Here is a 13813-nt window from a genome sequence, read left to right as displayed (position 1 = left end):
TCCCACACCAGCCCTGCCATTCCTGAAGCTGTGCAAGGATAAAGCAGCAGGAATTCCAGGTGCTGCAAAGCTCTGGCAGTGCTGTGCCCACCTGAGGATGGTGCAGGGAAGGAAGCCCAGGGCTCTCCTCCCCACCTGGAGACACTGGGGGAACATCTGCCAAAAGCCCTTGGAAATAGGGATGGACTGGGGGGCAACAGAATTAAATATTCATTTTTGTGTTTGATTCTAAGGAGTGGGTTTGCCAGGGACTCTCCATAGCAGTTTTGTGCTTTAAAACTTTTGCTATGCTTCACAACTTCTATCATCTTTTACAGCTCCTATTTCACAACTTCTGTTGTATTTGCTTATTCCTCTTGCCTGCCACGATGATAAAACAGAACCAGCAGCTGCAAGGGCACAAATTCTGCAAACTGGCCACACTTTTCTCAGCAGCTCAAAATTTCACAATGACTTGGGGACAGATAAGATGAACCCTCCATCTCCCAGGGCACCACCCTTGTGGTGAGAGCTTCCCCTGTGCCACCCACCCTGTGAAAACAGCAGGAAACTCCTTTTCTGGGGAGGCTGATCTGGGGGATCTGGCTGTGCCCAATTTCACTGGCCATGGGGAAGGTGCTGGAACCTCTAATCAGCTCTCTCATTTAATCAGTTTTAGCCAGTGTTTTCCCATAAGCTGTTTATTTTGTGCTACACCTTTGTTTGAAGGCTGTGCCCAGTTCCCTACAGTGATTACAGTGCTGTGCCCTTTACAACTGGGCAGCTGAGGACTTTTTTTGTTGTTGTTGGTTTTGTTTTAGTTTTGTTTGTTTGGTTTTGGGGTTTTTTTTGTTCCCCTCAGCAGCAGAAGTTAATTAGAATTCAACACTATGTTGTAAGAAAATTTCAGTTTCCTTCTGTCTGAAGCACATCACTTTTTATCCATGAGGGTTTCCAGCACTCTTCCCTTGCCATCTCAAAAAACACAGAATGATGGAATCCCAGAGTGGTTTGGGTAGGAAGGGATTTTAAAGCTCACCTTCCACTTTCCCAGGTTGCTCCAAGCCCCATCCAGCCTGGCCTTGGACACTCCCAGGGATGGGGCAGCCACAGCTGCTCTGGGCCCAGGGAAATGGCATCATCTGAATATTTTGTATTTTGAGGAAATTGAGGGAGGACAATTTTCTTCTCCAATAACTCTGCAGTTTGGTCCTACAAACCAGGTCCTGGTTCCTGTTCTTTGGTGGTTTTGCAGTTATCTGGTGCTGCTGGTGCCAGCTGCCATCCTGGTCCCTGGGCTGATCCATGGCTCTGCTGCTCCCAGTCTGGGCTGCTCTTCTTGTGCTTTACCTTGGTTTTATTTTCTCTTGGCTTGTTTGAGAAACCAGAACAGTTCCTGTCAGATCTTCACCCAAGTTTTCCTGGTTTTTCCCCCCATGAAGGTTCTCCTGCCTGGACATCTTTATTCTCCTCAGAGAATGTGCATTTCTTCAGCACCTTTTGTGATTCATCCTTTAAATTCTCCACAATCCCACCTCTCCCTCACTTGGCAGAGTTCAAAACGTTCCTTTTCAAAGTCAAAGCCAGCTGAATGATTGATTGATTGATTGATTGATTGATTGATTGATTGATTGTCTCTTCTGGCTGGAAAAGGAGAAGGAGAAGGCAGGTGAGTGTCTGCAGGTATGAGGAGGGGCTGGGTGGCACAGGGCAGGAGTGATGTGTCACAGCTCCCACTGCCACCAAGCCACAGCCACAGCCAGAGCTCCAGTGGCAGAAAAAGAGCTGAGCTGCCCTCCAAGCCCTTCCTGATGGGAAAACTGCAGGTGCTGCACGCTGGAGTAACAGGAATTGGAAAAGCTCAGCCCTGTCCCTGCCAGCTCAGGTGTGGGTGTGTGACCTGGTGTGCCCTGCCCCTCGCTCAAGAACACAACTTTCCCATTTTCACCTTTTCAAAAAGCTCATCAGCAAAGGAAATCATCATTGTTGTATTGCCATTATTCTCAATTTTCAGGGTAGAAAAGGAAATTACCTTTTAACGAGAGCAAATGAGGGCTAAAGCATTACTAATGGAATGTTTATTCTTTGTGGACAGTAATTCCAGCCACAAAGCAGGATTTCATCAGCCCCTTCTCAAGAGCTGGCAGGAAAGATTTCCTTACAGAGAGACAGGAACAAGGTTGATGGCACAATCCTTTTTGTTAAGGTGTAGAATGGATCAAGATTACAGAAAAAAAAATGCAGAAAGAAGTGGTGGTGATTCATAAAACTGGGGGGGAGACATTTAATGCAAATCTCAGGATGTTCTGGCTTCCTCCTTCACTAATTCCCATTTCCAGTGTGGAAATACTCGTGGAGCAGCACTTGGGGACACACCCTTCATCCCGGAGCTGAGGGGGGAAATTCCCACTGCTGCCCTGGGCTGAAATTTTGGGAATAGCTCGAACACGTTGGGAAGTTCTCAGCTCTTGTAAGGGCAGCTCTTCTGAGCTCCCCCAGCCCCACTCAGCTCCTCGGGGCTCTGCCCCTGCCTGCTCCAACCCCTCCCAGCAAATCCCTGGAGCTCCTGGATCTCTCCTGAGCCATGGGCAGACCCTTGTGGGGTTTGTTTCTGTTCCTGTCCTGGTTTCCCTCAGTCTCTCTCTCGTGTCTGAATCCTCCTGGTCAGATCAGCCTGGTTCCAGTTAAACCCTTGTGCTTTCCTTTGAGTCATAACATTTCACTGCTCAGCTCATCCCCAGGGATGAGGCTGGCAGGAATTTCCCTGGAAGCCACAGATTTCCTCAGTTTTCTGCTGAACTCTCCCACCTTCCCCACCCACCCACCAACCCACGCTCACCCCACCCTGGCTGGGATCCATCCCCACCACGCACCCTTAGCAGGAAATTATTCCCATCCAGGCTTTCCCTCTGCCATAAATTTTGTCACTTTGACCATCCCAGTGCTGTCCCCATCCCACAGGAGGCTGGGATCAATCCAGGCATGGTGCCACCAGGAGGTACCAGCCCAGAGGGCTCAAACAGAGCTGATGTCATCCCATGGCTCACCCAGATTTACCTGGAGCAGGGATTTCCCAGCTTTCACACAGTGTTGTAAAGTGAGAGCAGAGCAAACACTCATGGTGAGTGCAAAGTCATTGGAAAAACCCAAAGGAGGTTTTGGGGTTGGAAAAGGGCAGTAGAGGGATGGCAGGATTGGAGGCTGTGCTGAGCAGGGATCAGCTGGGAATCCCAAACCACCAGGGACAGCTCCAGGATCCATCCATCTCCATCTGCATCACCACACAGAGCAGCCCCAACTCACAGAACATGAGAAATCCCTGGTGCTGCCTCCAGTGTGTCCCACAAACCTCTCCTGCATGAGCATTGCTTGTGTTCAGCTGGCAGGGGCAAAGTTGTCAGAGAGAAAAATTAATGATTTCTTCAACACACAATGCTAGGAGCTATTTTGGGTGTTATTGTTGCACTAAAGAATAAAAGAGGAAACAAATTCTGTGTTATTCCATGCAATTCCCGTATCAGTGAATGTGTTTACTTTGGACAAGTGACAGGAATTAGGAAAATGTTTCCTAGTAGGGCCACACAGATGGATAAAAATAACTTCCACAGAAAATCACCTAATTAAAAGAGTGACCCAAGTGTGCTGCTGCAAAACTTTGGCAGGTCCAAGCTGCCAACCCAGGAAAATCTTTTTGGATCATGAAAATCCTCAATTCCCTGCAAAGGTCAATTAAGGTTTATCCCCAAAAAAATTATAATTTGGGGGATTTATGGCAAAGAGCTGGGACATCTGTAGCTCCTGTGGTCCAGGGGAATGGGAGGAAATAGAGGAAAATGTTGGTTTCTGCTCAAATTCTGGTCACCAATGCAAGTTGGCATCAGGATTTCGGGGCCTTGGCAGGTCACAAACTCTGCTGGAGCTGATAAAAGACCTGGGGGCAGAGGGAGAACCACATCTGTTCAATGGGGCATTGCCATGAGTTTGGTGGGGTTTTTTAGGGCCCCATGAGGGTTCCCCAGAACAAACTGCCCTTCCCTGTCACCTGTGTCCCCACAAACCCAGCACAGTGCCGTGCTCACCACAACCTGCACTGGGAAGGCTGAAGGATTCTGGAGGTTTTTTTGGGATTCTTTCTTTTGAAGAGAGCAGTGGGACATGGAAATGGGACCTGTGAGGCACCTGTTGCTCCTGGCAGTGGTTGTGGAGAGCCAGAAATTCTGGGAGCTGATCCATGGCAGGGATGAGCCAGGTGCTTGTGCTCACACAGCCCCAGCTGCTCCTCCCCAAATCTGTCTGGAGAACAAAAATAAAAGCTGAACACTGATTCCCCTATTCCATGGAGTCCTGCTGTGCCTCAGGAAAAAGCAGGAAAACACAGCATAGAAAGAATAACGGGAATAAAGCACAACTAAATAAATAACGAGGCAAGCTAATGGCTTGTGGTTCCTGCAGGGAAAGCTTGGGAGCTGGGAAAACATCTGCCTGATGCTTTTATAATTCTGTTCTAATACTTAAAGGCAGGGAAGAGAGGCTGAAATTTGATTTTTGAAGCAGTGGAAAGATTTGAGTGTGGATGGATTAATTGTAAGATAATGCAGAAATCAGTTGTCAGCCTGGAAGTTCAACAGAAGCAGAGCTGGTGTGACTCAGATGGCCCCAGATGGCCAAAAAACCCAATTTTGGTGGTGTGGGGTCTGCAGGGAGCTGCAGCCAGGCAGAAATCTCTGAGATAGTGCAGAGAGTTTTTCCCAGAAATCTGAATTGTGCCCAGAAGGGGCTGGGGTTGGGATCAGTCCAAGGTCACTCCTTGAGCCTGACCTTGCACAGACAGACACAGAGCAGACAGGCAGAGCTGTGCTGGGCTGATTTTTATCTGTGGGTCCTCAGACTGTGCCAAAATTGAAACAAAATCTCATCAAAATTATTTCAGGGAGGTCAAAGAAAGTTGGGAAAAATCCCAAATCCAGCAGAGGCACTGACTGGAGTGAGCTGCACCTCTCTAACTCACAAAATAATGGCTCAGAAGCAGCACCAAGAGGGGTTTAAGGTGTTTTTTGGCAATGGGTGATGAACACCAGGGTAATTACAGGTGGTAATTACAGGAATCCTTCAGCTCCCTGCACCTCAGCACTTGGAAATCCATTGGGAAGGGTTAAAAAGTCGTTAATTCCAACAGAATCACGTCCCAGCTTTGCAAAAGCTCCACTGATATCAGATATTTATCATCCCCCATCAGAGTTTTTCTTTGCCAGGAGTATTTTTGTGTTTTGTGGGATGTCCAAATGGATGGAAACAGCCACGACTTCTTTGGCCTTGAAATTGCCCAAACTCAGCCTCAATGCGGCCATAAATCTGGAAGAGAATATATTTTTATACAAATATTTGAGTTATTCATATTAAGTCATGTATTTTATTGCTGCTGGATTGAACTGGTGATCAACACTGATGAATCATTTTCTAGGATGTTAATCCCTGTCCTGACTGTCCCCAACAGGGACTGATAAGGGACAGCAGCCTGGGCTGGGACTGTCCTCAGCCTCCAGCACCTCCTGGAGCATCATTTGAGGCATCACTGATCACAGGGGAGATGATTTCTGTGTAATTTTATTTTATTTATTTATTATTTTATTTTATTTTACTTTATTTTATTTTACTTTATTTTATTTTATTTTATTTTATTTTATTCTATTTTATTCTATTTTATTTTATTTTTTAGCTTTACCAATAGCTGCCTTGGCTGCTCTCCTGTCCTTTCCCAACCCAGGTGAATATTCCATTTTAAAGCCTGTTCCTGGCATTTTATGGGTCTGGGCTGCACAGAGCAAAATTATGGCAGAAAAAGAGTAAAAAACCTTCTCCAGAGAGCACTAAAAAGTCCCCCAAGAGCCATTCTGAGCACATGAGATAAGAGCAGGCAGTTATATAACTGAGGGATGATTCAGAGCCCAGAGGAAGCATTTTTGGGCTGATCAGGAGCTGATAGCTGGCCTGGCCCGAGAGCACAATCATGAAATCCGAGCAGAAAGGATGGGACTAAAGATTTGGAGCAAACCAAGGGAGCCAGAGCAGCTCAGGGTGGTGGTGCAGGGTGCTGCAGACCACACAACTCCTCACTCTGGTGGAAAATGTGAATTATTTTCAGGCAGATCTGCCGGTGACATCCAGGAAATGAGAGGCTGTAACTATTAAAACCAAAACTTCGATTTTATGAAGATTTCTGGTGATATCTGCTGCAATCTGCTGTAGAAGCAGAGCAGCAGGAGGGCTGGAGGTGGGCACTGGGGCTGTAGGAACATCTCTTCACAAATTCCTGGTATGGGGGGTGTCCTTATCTGCCCTCAGCTCTGCACAAAGGGCCTGATTAAGTCATTGCTCATCAGGGGCTTTCTCTTTGCATTTTTCCTTTCAAGTCAACAAGAAAACAAAACAAAAAAAAAAAAATCATCATGAGAACTGCTCAAAGAACAGGAAGTTTCTGATACTCTTTCCTGTGGTGTTTTTAACCAAACACTTTGCATATCTGATGCTCCAGATCTGTCATTCTGGAGGGCTCAGTCCATGTTGTCTCCAATCCTGGTGCTGCAATTGCAAACCCTGCCCCTGAAGAGCTGGGGATGAAGAATTCCTTGAATTTATTCTGCTCCAAAGCTGAATTTTTGGGCTGGCCTTTGACATTTCCCTTGGCTGAAGAGCCTGGGGGTGTCCAAGCCCGGTTCCATCCTCCCTTCTCCTTTCTCCAACAGCTTGATTGGGCTTTTCCCGTGTTAATTGGGCTGGTTTTTAATGATATCCTTCCAAGGTCTTATCTCTGTCCCCATTCCTGCAGGGTCCATCTGATACCTGTTGGATTCCTTTGGAATTTGAAGCCCAGGGCAGAGCTCTGAGGCTGCTCCAAGTGATCTCAGTTTGGGGCTTTCCCTGTCCCCATCCTCCTGGAACAGATCATTTTACCACCCAAATATAGCCCAGAAATCCAGGAATATTATCCTAAAAATAAATTAAATGGCATTTGGGCACGTGATCTTGGCTTGGCAGTGCTGGATCATGGTTGGATAAATGAGCTTCAGGGTCTTTTCCAACCTAAATCATTCCATGATTCCAGTTCCCCTGGTGGTTATTGTGCAGCAGATGAAAAATGAGGTTTTTCCTGGGAAGTTGGTCTTGGCCTTGTGCTCCCCATGTCTTCCCAGGGTAAAACTGTGAATGAGAGCAGAGAGGACAGGTGCAAATAAAATAAAATGGGAATAATTAAAAGGTTCATCCTGTTTGATCAAAATATCAAAATATCAAAATATGTTTGATCATCAAAGATTAATTATGGAGTTTTATTGACCTGGCATTTCTTCTGAATAGCTGAAATCTGATTTCCACGTGGAGGTATCCTCAGCTAACATGGAGCCATTCAAATGCAAGGCAGGATTTGCATCCTGATGGATTTTTCCTGAGAAAAGCCTCTGATAGGGGCTGCAGTTCTATTCCAGCACGAGATGCTGAACATGATCTCAGGGATTCTGTGGAAAATACTGGATGTGTGCTGTGTCCCAGATAATTCTCTGGCCATCCTCAAATTCTGAGCAGCAATTTATATCACAAGACACATTCAATAAATACAGGCTACAATTGTCACCAACAACTGTTGGACTTGGGGATTTTTGAGCTCTTTCCCCACCTTGCTTATTACATGAATTATTAATTCACATTTACCTCTCTGTTTAGATATGAACAAATTTCCAAGTGCTAGAAAACCTAAAAATAATATTGATGCCAAAAATCCACTTGTTTTCATGCTGTTTATTCCAATCCACTTCCCAAAAGAGAAGCTCAATTTCCACACACTGTTTCCAGCTTTTTAGTTTGCTTTCCAAAAGATTAAAGCAAAATTTCTCCGTGAGGAATTTTTTGCTTTTGTAGTATTGAGTTTCCAGGAGGGGAAGTTTGTTTTCTCATCTTCCAACAATAAAGAAGTCTGGAGGGTTTTAGTATGAGAAAACTCTGTCCAAAATGATCATCAGAGAGTTCTCACCACTTTTTTGGGTGAGAAATGCTCCCAGTAGCCCCAGTTGGGAGGGTTAAAGTCACTGGTGGCTTGCAAGGACCCTCACACCCAGCTCCAGCCTGAGGGTCCATAATGCACCTTTAGGTCTGCCTTATTCTGGAAAAAATATTAGAATGAAAAGATCATTTGGAAAGATTTGGATATAATCCAGATTTCCCATCAGTTCTACAAAACCAGGAGAATTCACAGGATTTCCCAGCTCCTCATAAATGAACCATGAGGAACTGGGAAATGTTTTCAGGCTGTTTTTCCCTGACAAGGGATGCTGCACATTCCCTGAGCGGTTTCTCTGTGCTGGGACTTGTGAAACAGCAGAGGCAGAGCTCAGACCCAGCCCTATCTGCCCCCATCTGCTGCAGCCCTGGTGTTCCAGTACAAAACAGGAAGGGGAAGCAGCAATTGGCTCTATCAGAACAGCATCTCCAGCCAGAGTGGCTCTTTGTTCTCACAGGTTAACACGTGGGGACCATGAAAAAAAACCAACTGAGGAAATGCAGCTTATCAAGTCAGCAGTTCAAAGGGTTTTGTGATGATGGCTTTGAGTTTGTTCTGAGGTGGTTGATCACCTTGGGATGCTTTTCGTGGCACCCAGCACTGCTGGACTCAGGTGTTCAGTGCCTGGAGGAGCCCATCCCATCATGATTCTGGGAATGTGCAAGTTCAAGCCCTCTCTTTCATAAAGCCACAGGGAGAGTGTGACCAGCTGGTGGCACTTGGGTCAGTTCTGGTGCTTTGCTGGGTCCTTCACCAACCAAACCCCAGCAGAAGGATGGCTCAGGGGCCTGGTCTGCGGGTTTGGCCCCACAAATTTGATTGAAACATCTTTTCCAGAAGTTTCCTTTGGCAGAAGAACCTGAAATGTCTGTCCTCTGTCCCAAAGATCCCTCCAAACCAGTGTGGATGAGTTCAGGGAGGAGTGGAACTGCAGCACCAGGAGCTGTGGCAGTGGGGACAGCCCTGTCCCTGTCCCTGTCCCTGTCCCTGTCCCCACACCATGGCAGCTCCACTTCCCAGAAAAGGATTTGGGTTTTTTTGAGATGAAATCCTGTCAGTGAAACAGAAACAATCAGTTATCCCTGACTGATGCCTTTGGTCCTTCCCAGATTTGTCATCCATCTCCATCCCCACCTCCTTTTCAGGGGAGAGGACAGCATCATCCTCCAAACGTTTGGGATAACAAGGGCTGAATGTGCTCCTTGAGCTCAGTCCTGGCACTCATTTATTTTATTCATCTCAGCAGAGCAAGTGCTTTATCCCAAAAAATGCTGACTGCAGACCATGCTGAAGGTGTCCAACTCTCTCCCCATCCTCCCTCAGTCCTCTCTCCTCAGCAGCCACTCAAAAAGTTGTATTTGCAGTAAGGTTTGATGGGCTGGGTGACAAGGGCTGCAGTTTCCTTCACAGGAGGTTCCCCAGCTCTGGTGTCACACAAAAAACAGGGAATGGGGAGCTTTGTTGGCCTCATGGCTTGGGATGGAGCAGCTTCTTGCAGCTGCCAGGGCAGGTCACTCATTAATACCAACCCCTAAAAACCAACAGGAGATGGGAGCAGTGTTGGAAGTGTGACAACAACAGAAGGAAATCTCTGCTGGAGCTGGGTGCTGATAACACCAAGTCATGGCTTTGATCCCTGGATAAGCCATTCCCTTACAAGTTGGACTTGATGATCCTTGTGGGTCCCTTACAGCTCAGAATATTCTGTGAATTCCCTGTGCTGAGTCCAGGGAACAAAGCTGAGGTGAGAAAAAGGGATGAAACCCCAGAGAAGCAGCCCCCACTGGGGGGAAGCAGCCAGGCAGAAGCTGATACAGCAAAGGGATTCCACAGCCTTGGCAAGCAGCAGAAATGACTTCTCCAAACCAGAGGAAGCAGAGGAGGAGGGAGCAGAAGCCATCCCACAGTGTCCTTCCCCCGTGTGGCTTTGTCACCCAAACACCGACCCAGGCTGACCCTGCTGGGGGTCAAACACCAACCGAGCACTTCCCAGAGCACAGCCCACCTGGCTCTGGTGGCTCTGGGCTGTCAGCCTTCAGGGCACTGAGTGGATTGCATTGAAAGGCTCTTCACGTCCTCTCACACCGAGGGGACACCCCCAAACCTCCCCTTTCCTTCCAATTTCCCACCCCTCTGCAGTGGAAGCTCTACCCTGCCAGGTCCAGGAGCACTGCTCCAGCACTCCCCTCTCTAACCCCCACCAAGAGCTCTCCATCCTCCTTCCCTCTCTTTTTTTTTTCCCTTCTGCTTTCCTCCTGTGCTTTACCTCACTTTCAAGAGCTCTCCATCCTCCTTCTCTCTCTTTTTTTTTTTCCCTTCTGCTTTCCTCCTGTGATTTGCTTCTCTTCCAGGAGGGACATTCCTGTCACACACATTCCAGGCTGAGTCCAGCTAATCAGGGCAGGCATTCCCAGGTCTCCATGCCTGATTTCAGGCATCATCAGCACAGTCCTGCTTTTCTGGAGAAATCCTGCAGCTGACACTTGCCCCTGGGAGCTCCCTGCCAGTGCCACACTGCCCAGCCCACTCCAAATATCTTGGGGCAAGTCTGAAGCTGGGATGCCATCCTTATCCATGAGATTCCAAGGAAAAGGACTTTTTTTTGGGAAGTCACAGGAGAGGAAGGAGAATGCAACACTTTTAAGTTGTTTGTTTCCTCACAAAACCCCACCTTTCTTCTCTGCCCTTCTTGAACAGCCAGACTGGAAGAAGCTGCCAGTGCTGGAGGGGTTTTTCATTCACTCTGGAAAGCCTTTAGGCTTTTAGGAAGTTGTCTGGAAGTCCTGCAGTAAAGAGATAAGCAGTGTGCTGGATCAGTGGCATTCAGGATGCTTGAGGAAGGAATGAGTTGTTGGAATCCCGTGCCATGGGAAATTTCTTGGAATGTGGTTGGAATTTGGGGGAGAAGGCAATGGAGGGTCAATCAGTGCTAAGTGTAGCCCTAAAGCATGGTCAGGCTTTTACCAGATTTGGATGGTCCCAGACAGGTTTCCAAAGCCTCATTTGTGCCTTTATTCCTTATCCCACTGTCCTGTGGAAAGGGAATCAGAGGAGTTACAGCCTCAGAATCAAACTGCTCTCATCAGACCTGATGGGGATTGCTTTATTGGGATCCTCCTCACCCTCACTCCTCTGGGAATTCCTCCAAGGCTCCTTTGAGGAGTCCTCTCCTCCCTTTGCTCTCCTCTGGATCTCCTCACATGTTGTTATATAGGGAGATACCTCAGTCCTGCCCACCCAAATTCAACGTGTCATCTTTGCCACATTTTGTCAAAGCTGCAATCTGAGTTCCTCTTTCATTCAGTGTGGAAATCATTCCCACCAAAACTCTGGTGCAATTCCAGCACATCTGGAGCAGCAGCAGCCTCCTTGATCCCACACCAACCTCAGTCTGACTTTGCAACTAGAAATCTTCCTGTTCTTGAGAGTGAAAGGCAGAAAAGAAAAAGGAACAGAAAAAAATAGATCTATCAAGGAAATAAAAAGAAAAGGAGAAGGAATTACTGAGTAGCAAAAAGCAGAAGGAATGGCCAGGAAAGGGAGCAAAAAAGCAGAAGGGTGGCTGAATAGAGTAACAGCACAATGTGCACCACAATTAAAACAAACTCCCAGCACAGGAGATTGAAGGCAGCACAAGGAATTGTCCAGTCTTGAAAACCTTCAAAATCAGGTGGGACAAAGCCCTGAGCAGCCTGGCCTGGCCTGGATGGAGTAGGAGTGGCTCTGCAGATCTCCTGAGGTCCCCTCCAGCCTGAATTATCCCCTGATCCTGCAATTTGGCTGCTCCCAATATGCTGCCAAGCATAAAGGTTTGCTCCCCCAAAGGATTCCCCACTGCCCCAGAGGAACCAAAAGCTGCTGGGTCCCACTACCCAGCCCCCTGAGACCATCCACATTCCAGTTAAATCTGGGGATGGGAGAATAGAAGAATTCCTTCACTCCTTAGCAAAAGGTGGGAACAGCATATTATGCATCCTCAAAAGAAAGCAAATATAATAAACTGAAAGTTCAGAGTGGGACCCCCATACACACATAAAATATTCAAAATTGAGAAAAGTAATACTTCATTTGATATAGCCTTGGAGTTCGTTTGGTTTTCTTTGGTGGGTATCTTTTATTTTTGGTGGTTTGGGTTTTTTTGGTTGGTTTTTTTCCTGGCAAAGCCACAGCTCTTTAAAAAAAGATAGATAAATACAGCATATTCTGGGATGCTGGAGGAGCAGAGTGAGAATTCTGTCTTCCCTCCTAGGACACCAACACCACAAAATCTCCTAAAAACTATTTTAAACCGGGTTGTAACTCTGCTATCAGAGATGAGCTCCCTGCCCGTTACAAGCAGGAGTAAAACACAGAACAGAACCAGGGCGGGGTGAGCTCCCACCAGACCGGGCACGGCTGCGATGCTCCCAAGCGCTATTTCCAAGGAAAGTGGGAAAACCTTGGGAAAACTGAAAGTTTGGGGTCCCGGTGGGGCCAGGGCGGGGCTGGGGGCGGGCTCGGGGGCGCGCCCCGCTTTAAGAGCGGCGGGAGCGCGCCTGGGACAGATCCGCGCTCGCTCCGACCCCACAGCGCTCCGGTAAGGGCTGCACTGGAGCTGCACCGGGGCTGCTGCAATGGGGCTGCTGCATTGGGGCTGGGGGTCCCGGGTTTAGGGGGTCCCGGGTTTAGGGGTTGTGCCTGTCCCGGTTTGAGCCGCTGCATCCCTCCCGGAGCGCAGCCGCGCCGCTAATGAGCTGCGGTGTTAATTAGCGGCCGCTCGCCGCGATGCTCGCTCCGTTCCTGTCCTGTGTCCCCGCTCGCAGAAGGGGATTTGGGAGTTTTGGGGTGTTCCCGTCCTTCCCCAAACGGGGATGCAGAGCCCGGAGCGTTCCTCGGGATGGGGATGCTTCGTGCTTGCGCTTGGAACGAATCGCAGCAGCGACTTTGTGCGTTTGGGCTGTGCAGTTAAATTGTGATCTGCTGGTGGTCAGAGGTGCTCCGAGAGCTGGAGCCAGGCTGGGAGAGCTGGGGGTGCTCATCTGGAGAAGAGAACCATCCAGGGAAAACTTAGAGCTCCTTCCAGTGCCTAAAGGAGCTCCGGGAGAGCTGGAGAGGGACTGGGGACAAGGGATGGAGGGACAGGACACGGGGGATGGCTTCCCACCGCCAGGGAAAGGTGGGATATTGGAAAAAAAATCATTCCTGGGAGAACCTGGCACAGCCTGCCCAGAGAAGCTGTGGCTGCTCCATCCCTGGAAGTGTCCTGGGATAGGGGAAAGTGCTCCTGTCCATGGCAGGGGTGGAATGGGATGAGCTTTGATGCCCTTTCCAACACAAACCAGTCTGTGATTCCATAGAAAGCTATAAATTTATCAGTGCTGCATCAGACTGAGAATAGCAGTAGTTCAGGGTTTTGCTGCCTTTGGGAATGTTTTATCCACTGTGGTTCCCTTTCACTCGTGCACATTCCCAGTGAGCTGAATTCACCAGCGCACAAATAAATGGTTCAGTGAACTGCCACTGCACAAATATAAAAGTGCCTTTCCACAGAATAAGAGAAGAGATGCTTTTCTTCGCGATGCAAATGTAAATCCTCAGCTGGGAAATTCCATCCTGTGGGATTCTTGTTGATTTTTACTGATGCATTTCTGGGTGTGATGTTCTCTCATGCTTAAGCAGTTGGATTGTGACCATCAGTTTCCCTTTGGTTGCAAAACTCAAATTACATTTAGAAATACAAGAGAAAACAGGTCTTGCTTGTCCTTTGGCAAATACCTCGAGTGGTTGTTTAAACTGTGGGCTGGT

This window comes from Catharus ustulatus, chromosome 14, assembly GCF_009819885.2.
Source record: "Catharus ustulatus isolate bCatUst1 chromosome 14, bCatUst1.pri.v2, whole genome shotgun sequence".
NCBI lineage: Eukaryota > Metazoa > Chordata > Aves > Passeriformes > Turdidae > Catharus > Catharus ustulatus.
This window is presented reverse-complemented; position numbering follows the sequence as displayed.